Below are 6,371 nucleotides of genomic sequence, written 5' to 3' on the forward strand. Positions count from 1 at the left end.
TGTACTGTGGAGACCTCACGCCCCACGTGTTGAGCAATTCGGCGGTACGTCCACCCGGCCTCCCGCATGCCCACTATACGCCCTCGCTCAAAGTCCGTCAACTGCACATACGGTTCACGTCCACGCTGTTGCGGCATGCTACCAGTGTTAAAGACTGCGATGGAGCTCCGTATGCCACGGCAAACTGGCTGACACTGACGGCGGCGGTGCACAAATGCTGCGCAGCTAGCGCCATTCGACGGCCAACACCGCGGTTCCTGGTGTGTCCGCTGTGCCGTGCGTGTGATCATTGCTTGTACAGCCCTCTCGCAGTGTCCGGAGCAAGTATGGTGGGTCTGACACACCGGTGTCAATGTGTTCTTTTTTCAATTTCCAGGAGTGTATTTTTCCATTATATCAGTTGTAATATAAATAGTAAAGAAAATGAATGTGTTGAGAATAAAAAAAAAAAAAACGACGGACGGAACTCGGTCCAGCGATCCAGCGGCTTGAACGCCAACCACTTTTTTTTTTTTAATTTGTTCTATATTGTTCCCTGAATTTGTTCAGAGCGGACGTCTGATGACACCCGTTCAGTTTGTTCATTCATCCGTTCGCTCAGTTTTTTTATTACAATGGTAAGCTAAGGCACTGACCGAACACGCTGAGCTACCGTGACGGCACCACTCGGCTGTAGCCGCTTCATGGTCAAAATCGCTATGCACAGATATATATTTGACGACCGAAATTATCTTGCGATTTTCTGAGTAACGCTTGAGAAGTACCGCGCTACTGCTTACACATTTTGTTGTCCTCATGGAGTGCTACGAGTGTACGAAGTTTACAGTAAATCCGCGTTCCAAACGTCGTGGCCTCCCGTTGTGAGTGCAGCCTGCTTGCCAACAGCGCTCGGCAGACCAGATGGTCACCCATCCAAGTGCTAACCCAGCCCGGCAGCGCTTAACCTCAGCGATCTGATGGGAACTGGTGTTACCACTGTGGCAAACCCGTTGGCTCATACCGCATGTCTGTCCACTATTGTTACGATCTCAAAAGGCACTATGTAAGGCGCCACGCCTCAACTGGATTCGTGACTTCCTGTCAGAAAGGTCACAGTTAGTACTAACTGACCGAAAACCATCGAGTAATATTGAAATAATATCTGGTGTTCCCCAAGGAAGTGTTATAGGTCCTCTGCTGTTACTGATCTACATAAACAACACAGAAGACAATTTGAGCAGCCTTCTTAGATCGTTTGCATATGATGTTGTCATTTACCGTCTTGTAAAGTAAGTAGATGATCAACACCAATTGCTAAATGATTTAGACAATATACCTGTATCATACAAAGAGTATCAATCGACTCTAAATAATGAGAATTGTGAAACCATCCACATAAGCACTAAAATATCCGATAAATTTATATTACACGATAGATCACACTAACGGAGGTCATCGAGAAAGTTCAGAGAAGGGCAGCACGTTTTGTATTATCGTGAAATAGGAAACAGAGTGTTACCCACATGATACGTAAATTATTATGGTAATCGAGAAAACAAAGGCGTTTTTCGTTGCTGCTGGATCTTTTCGAAAAATTTCAGCCACCAACTTTCTTCTCCGATTGCGGTAATATTCCGTCTGGCACCCACCTAAATAGGGAGAAATGATCATCATGAGAAAATAACAGAAGTCAGAGCTCGCACAGGAGTATGTAAGAGCTAATTTTTCCCGCCGGCCGTTCGAGAATGCAACGGTAAAGAAGTAACTCGAAGGTGGTTCGATGAACACGCTGCCAGGCACATAATTCTGAATTGCAGAGCAGTCATGTAGGTGTAGATGTATTATTAACAATTCGCCACGAAATGTTAACTATCAAATCTGTGATACTATCATTTATTGATTTCAAGAAAGCAATCGATTTTGGAGAAACAATAGATAAAATTTCCTTTCACAGGAAAACTGATGAACACTATTCGAGAGACTGTAACAAACGTTACGTTAAATTTACGGGAGAAGTATATCAATCATTTAAAATAAAACCTGGTGTCCGACAAGGGAACAGGTTATCGGCTTTGCTGTTTAACTTTATTTTAGAAAAAAAATGAAATGAATGTATACAAATACAAATAGGCAAAAGAGAATGAGTTGATACCGTAGAGTGGACTAGAAAAGTTTGCAATTTATGTAAGAGTTGATGAAGTGGAAAGAGAATCTGGTTTGACAAAACGTATCTACAACAACAAAAGCATATCTGTGAAAAAAAAATAAAACATAATACCTCAGCAGTAAGACCAGAATATTTATATGCATGTGAATTCTAAACGATGAGATATAGTCTGGGAAAAACAGAAGTGCTTCAATCAGGGATTATTAGAGAAATGATGGGTGCTTTACAAACTGCAGATGGTTGGAAAATGAGAAATAACGAGGAGCTCTACGAAAATACGGAAGAAATATAAGAAATAATGGCACAAGCGAAGATTAATCTTCTTTGGTCATCTCCACCGACTGAATGAGAACAGGTTAGCGAAACAAAAATGCCTATATTTCTCTTAAAATAACTAGACAAAGCATGGATTTCAAAAAAGAAAGAAAAGGGTCAACATCAAAGAATCAGAATTACCAGAAAAAATATTTTGAAACTAAAAAACATAAATAAAGAACGGAAACAAAATGGGCAGAGGAAACTAAAATACAGCATGGGGAACAAGAACTCGTTCTCAATCTTGTGGCCGGCATGGGAGCACGTTTCAGAGCGTATATTGATGTTAGTTGTAATCACGCACCCTATTAAGAACCATATCCCGCCTTTTGTAAGGTCCAGAGGACCACCATGAATCACGGTGACTTCATTGTATTTATTGTCAATGTATAAAGTGACCTTTCTGTTCGTTTCATTGCGTATTTCTTTCAGTTATCTTCTGTGCTGTACTGTAGCAGTTATTTCTGTGTATGGTCCAAGTTTCGTCGAGCTATGATACTTGGCAGCTATAAATCATGTGAAAGTTACCTTCACCCTCAAAATTTTGCACACCAGTGTATATAGACTGCACCAATTCATACCGTATTATACTGAGAAATAAGACCTTCAGAATTTAGATTATGTACACACCATTAGAATACCATCTGCCTCAATTACGTATTTCAGGCTTTTTATTTTCTTCTACTACGTGTTTCGAAAATTATGCCCTCATCTTTAGGCGAATCAGTGTTTCGCATGACTACTTCGTTTCCTGGATGCAGTCAGTTGTCTTCTGTATGCTTCACTTTTCCAACGGAAATCCCACTACAGCTTGTTATATATACACGTTTGTATCACTGAATGCTGAATATGTGATTCAGCGATAGAACTATGTTTATACAATGACATGCAATCTGCTCTTAACTGGAAAATCTTCGAAACAGATAATATTGCAGGCAGTTGGTTGAGTCCAGGAAAAGAAATATTTGTCTACACTAGTACACATCAAGTTGAGAGTGTAAGTCCTTGAAACGTGTCGTGTAAGAAAATAAAAAGTAACCAGTACAGAAAACTGTTTTTAATTTTTTTACGTCATATGCAGTTGCAGTTACGAAATCACAGACTAATACGGACCAAATAGGGCTGTGCATACTAATTTTAACGCTACAAGCAAATGACGGAATATAACACTCTGTTCGTAATACAAAATAATCTTTTCCATACGAGAAGTTCTTTTCAGGTAGTTTTAGTGGTGCATACGACAACGCAGAGGAGCTCTTGGTGCCCATACCTCTACGTTGGAGATGCTGTCATTTCACAGCTGTTATAGTTCAAATGGTTCAAATGGCTCTGAGCACTATGGGACTTAACATCTGAGGTCATCAGTCCCCTAGGACTTAGAACTACTTAAACCTAACTAATCTAAGGACATCACACACATCCATGCCCGAGGCAGGATTCGAACCTGCGACCGTAGCGGTCGCGCGGTTCCAGACTGTAGCGCCTAGAACCGCTCGGCCACAATGGCCGGCAGCTGTTATTGTTCTCACTTAGTTACGTTTGTTAAGCGGAAAATTTGTCGGTAAAAGTGTTTTGAGTATTTGTAAGATATGCAGGCTCCACTGTTGTTGACTGTAATGCTAACAATCGTAACACAAGTTGGATTGAAGTAGTCCCTCATGTGTTCCCTCGCCATGCAAGTTTGCAAAAGATTTAGCTATCGAAATACAGTAGAAAAGTCGCAGTTAATGTTGTAAACGCTGGAATTTGCTTAGAAATTTCGAAGAAACGAACTGTATTAGAGGCTAGCTAAAAACTTCTGGATTTTCCATGGAAAGGAATGCTTAAAACTGATGCATTTCCATCGTGCAATTTACCTTTTACTACCATGAGTGGTAACTCATCACAAGTAAGATTTTAACAAACGTGAGATCCACGGTCGAAGACGTTAGAAAATCTTTCACCACGGAAGGAGAGTGCTGAAAAATGTACTTCTAATGAGGAAGTTGTTTGTTAAGTTTCAGATAAAATTAATTGTCAGAATTCCTAAGGGCGCCGTTCATCCAGAAATCATTAAAACCAAAGTGAGAACGCAAATATTTATCCGTCTGGGCTAACGATCATAAAAAGTGAAGACAAAGATAGCAGAGGCACTTCTCTATCGCTAAGCAAGGAAGTGACATTTGTCTTCGCTGTAGAATGGAACTGCAAAATACTTGTGTAAATTACGTTGCGTAGGAACTTAGATTAGTGATAAAAGTTGATCTTCTCTGATAACCTTTATTTGACAACACTGTAACTCCAACTACCTACCGGTAGCAAGATTCAAAGCTTGATGATCCCAAGATTTGCCATGTTTCCCACACTACACCCCAGCTTTGCTGAACGCAAGGCAGATAAAGTAAACTCGCTTATGTTTGAGATAAATTGCATTTTGCATCGCTGTTTAATTTCCAGAGATAATTTCCTTTCATGCGTGTATAAATTTTAAGAACTCTTATCAACGTTTTCCAGACACTTTGACAAAAGATCCAAATGTTAGTGTTATGACTACAAGTAAAAAAGTGTGTGGCAGCTAAGTCAAATAATTTAAATTCTATCTAGAATGCACAACAGCGTCCACCCATAAGCTGAATCCTTTAAATATGTGATGCATACATAATGAAAATCATGGTCTCTGGTTCTCACAATGAGCAACACAGTTAAAGGAACACGTTTCTAAACGCCTAAACGCTTTACTAATCTCCCATTGGAACGTAGGAGCTTCAAATTTGGCTCAAAGGTGCTTACAACTTTCCTCTGCAAAGGCGCAAAAGCGTGGCGGCCCCCGACGTCACCTTCAAATAGCGGAAAAAATGGGCCAGAGCTGAGAAGTACATGTGAGTTGTAAGGTGGGTGAGTGATGTCACAATGGCACCAAATTTCACTACAATCCTGCCCGACGCCAAAGTGGAAGTTTCACACGATGGTAAGATTGTTACACCTGTTCTTACCCAAATTTAACCCACTCTTTTGACGCTTCTGCGACGTGGATGAGAACCGTGATGCCCAGCGTTGAAATCGCGCGGTTTTCTTACGGGTTGTCGAGGAAAATGTTTGAGACACGCCGCCGTTCGGAATCGACACGAAAGGGTTAAGTTGGTGGCATAAAAAGCCTCAATTAAAAGACCCATTTCCTTGGGGTTTGACTCCCACAAATTTCGCGGTCGGATACGACAGTCTGCAGTGTGATGAGCAACAGAAAGTTGTTCTTGACAACCTTTGTCACTGCTGACACCCAAGCCTTCTCTAAGGACATAGTGTACCAGCAACCACATTGAATGTGCTCGCATTCCTTTGGAGTGCAGTGTGACCGCCATTTTTTGCTCAGGCGTACAGGGTGAAACCACTACGACCCATTAAGAAAAGCATTCGACCAAATTTCAACGCTATCGATGGTAGCAAAGGGTGCTCAGGCTTTCTCAGTCCTCCTGTTTCATGCCATCACTTGGAGTGATGACGGCCGGCCTCTGCAACCGAGTAGTTCTAGACGCTTCAGTCCGGGACCGCGCTGCTGCTACGGTCACAAAAAAAATTGTTCAAATGGCTCTGAGCACTATGGGACTTAACTTCTGAGGTCATCAGTCCCATAGAACTTAGAACTACTTAAATCTAACTAACCTAAGGACATTACAAACATCCATGCCCGAGGCTGTAGCGCCTAGATCTGCTCGGCCACCCTGGCCGGCGCTACGGTCACAGGTTCGAATTCTGCCTTGGGCATGAACGTGTGTGATGTCCTTAGGTTAGTTAGGTTTAAGCAGTGATAAGTTCTAGGGAACTGATAACCTCAGAAGTTAAGTCCAATAGTGATTTGAACCATTTGGAGTGATGACAGCAGTTAGCGACTTCGACGCATGTGTGAATGCAATGGCAAAGGGTTCCTTTAAGG

The 6,371-nt window shown here is 41.7% G+C and overlaps 1 pseudogene; it reads right to left on the reverse strand.

Moving 5' to 3' along the window:
* Positions 1–876: 876 nt before the first annotated feature.
* Positions 877–994, reverse strand: LOC126237892 (5S ribosomal RNA; annotated as a pseudogene).
* Between the last annotated feature and the right edge of the window lie 5,377 nt (positions 995–6,371).

The sequence above is a fragment of the Schistocerca nitens genome, chromosome 2, assembly GCF_023898315.1.
Source record: "Schistocerca nitens isolate TAMUIC-IGC-003100 chromosome 2, iqSchNite1.1, whole genome shotgun sequence".
Taxonomy (NCBI): domain Eukaryota; kingdom Metazoa; phylum Arthropoda; class Insecta; order Orthoptera; family Acrididae; genus Schistocerca; species Schistocerca nitens.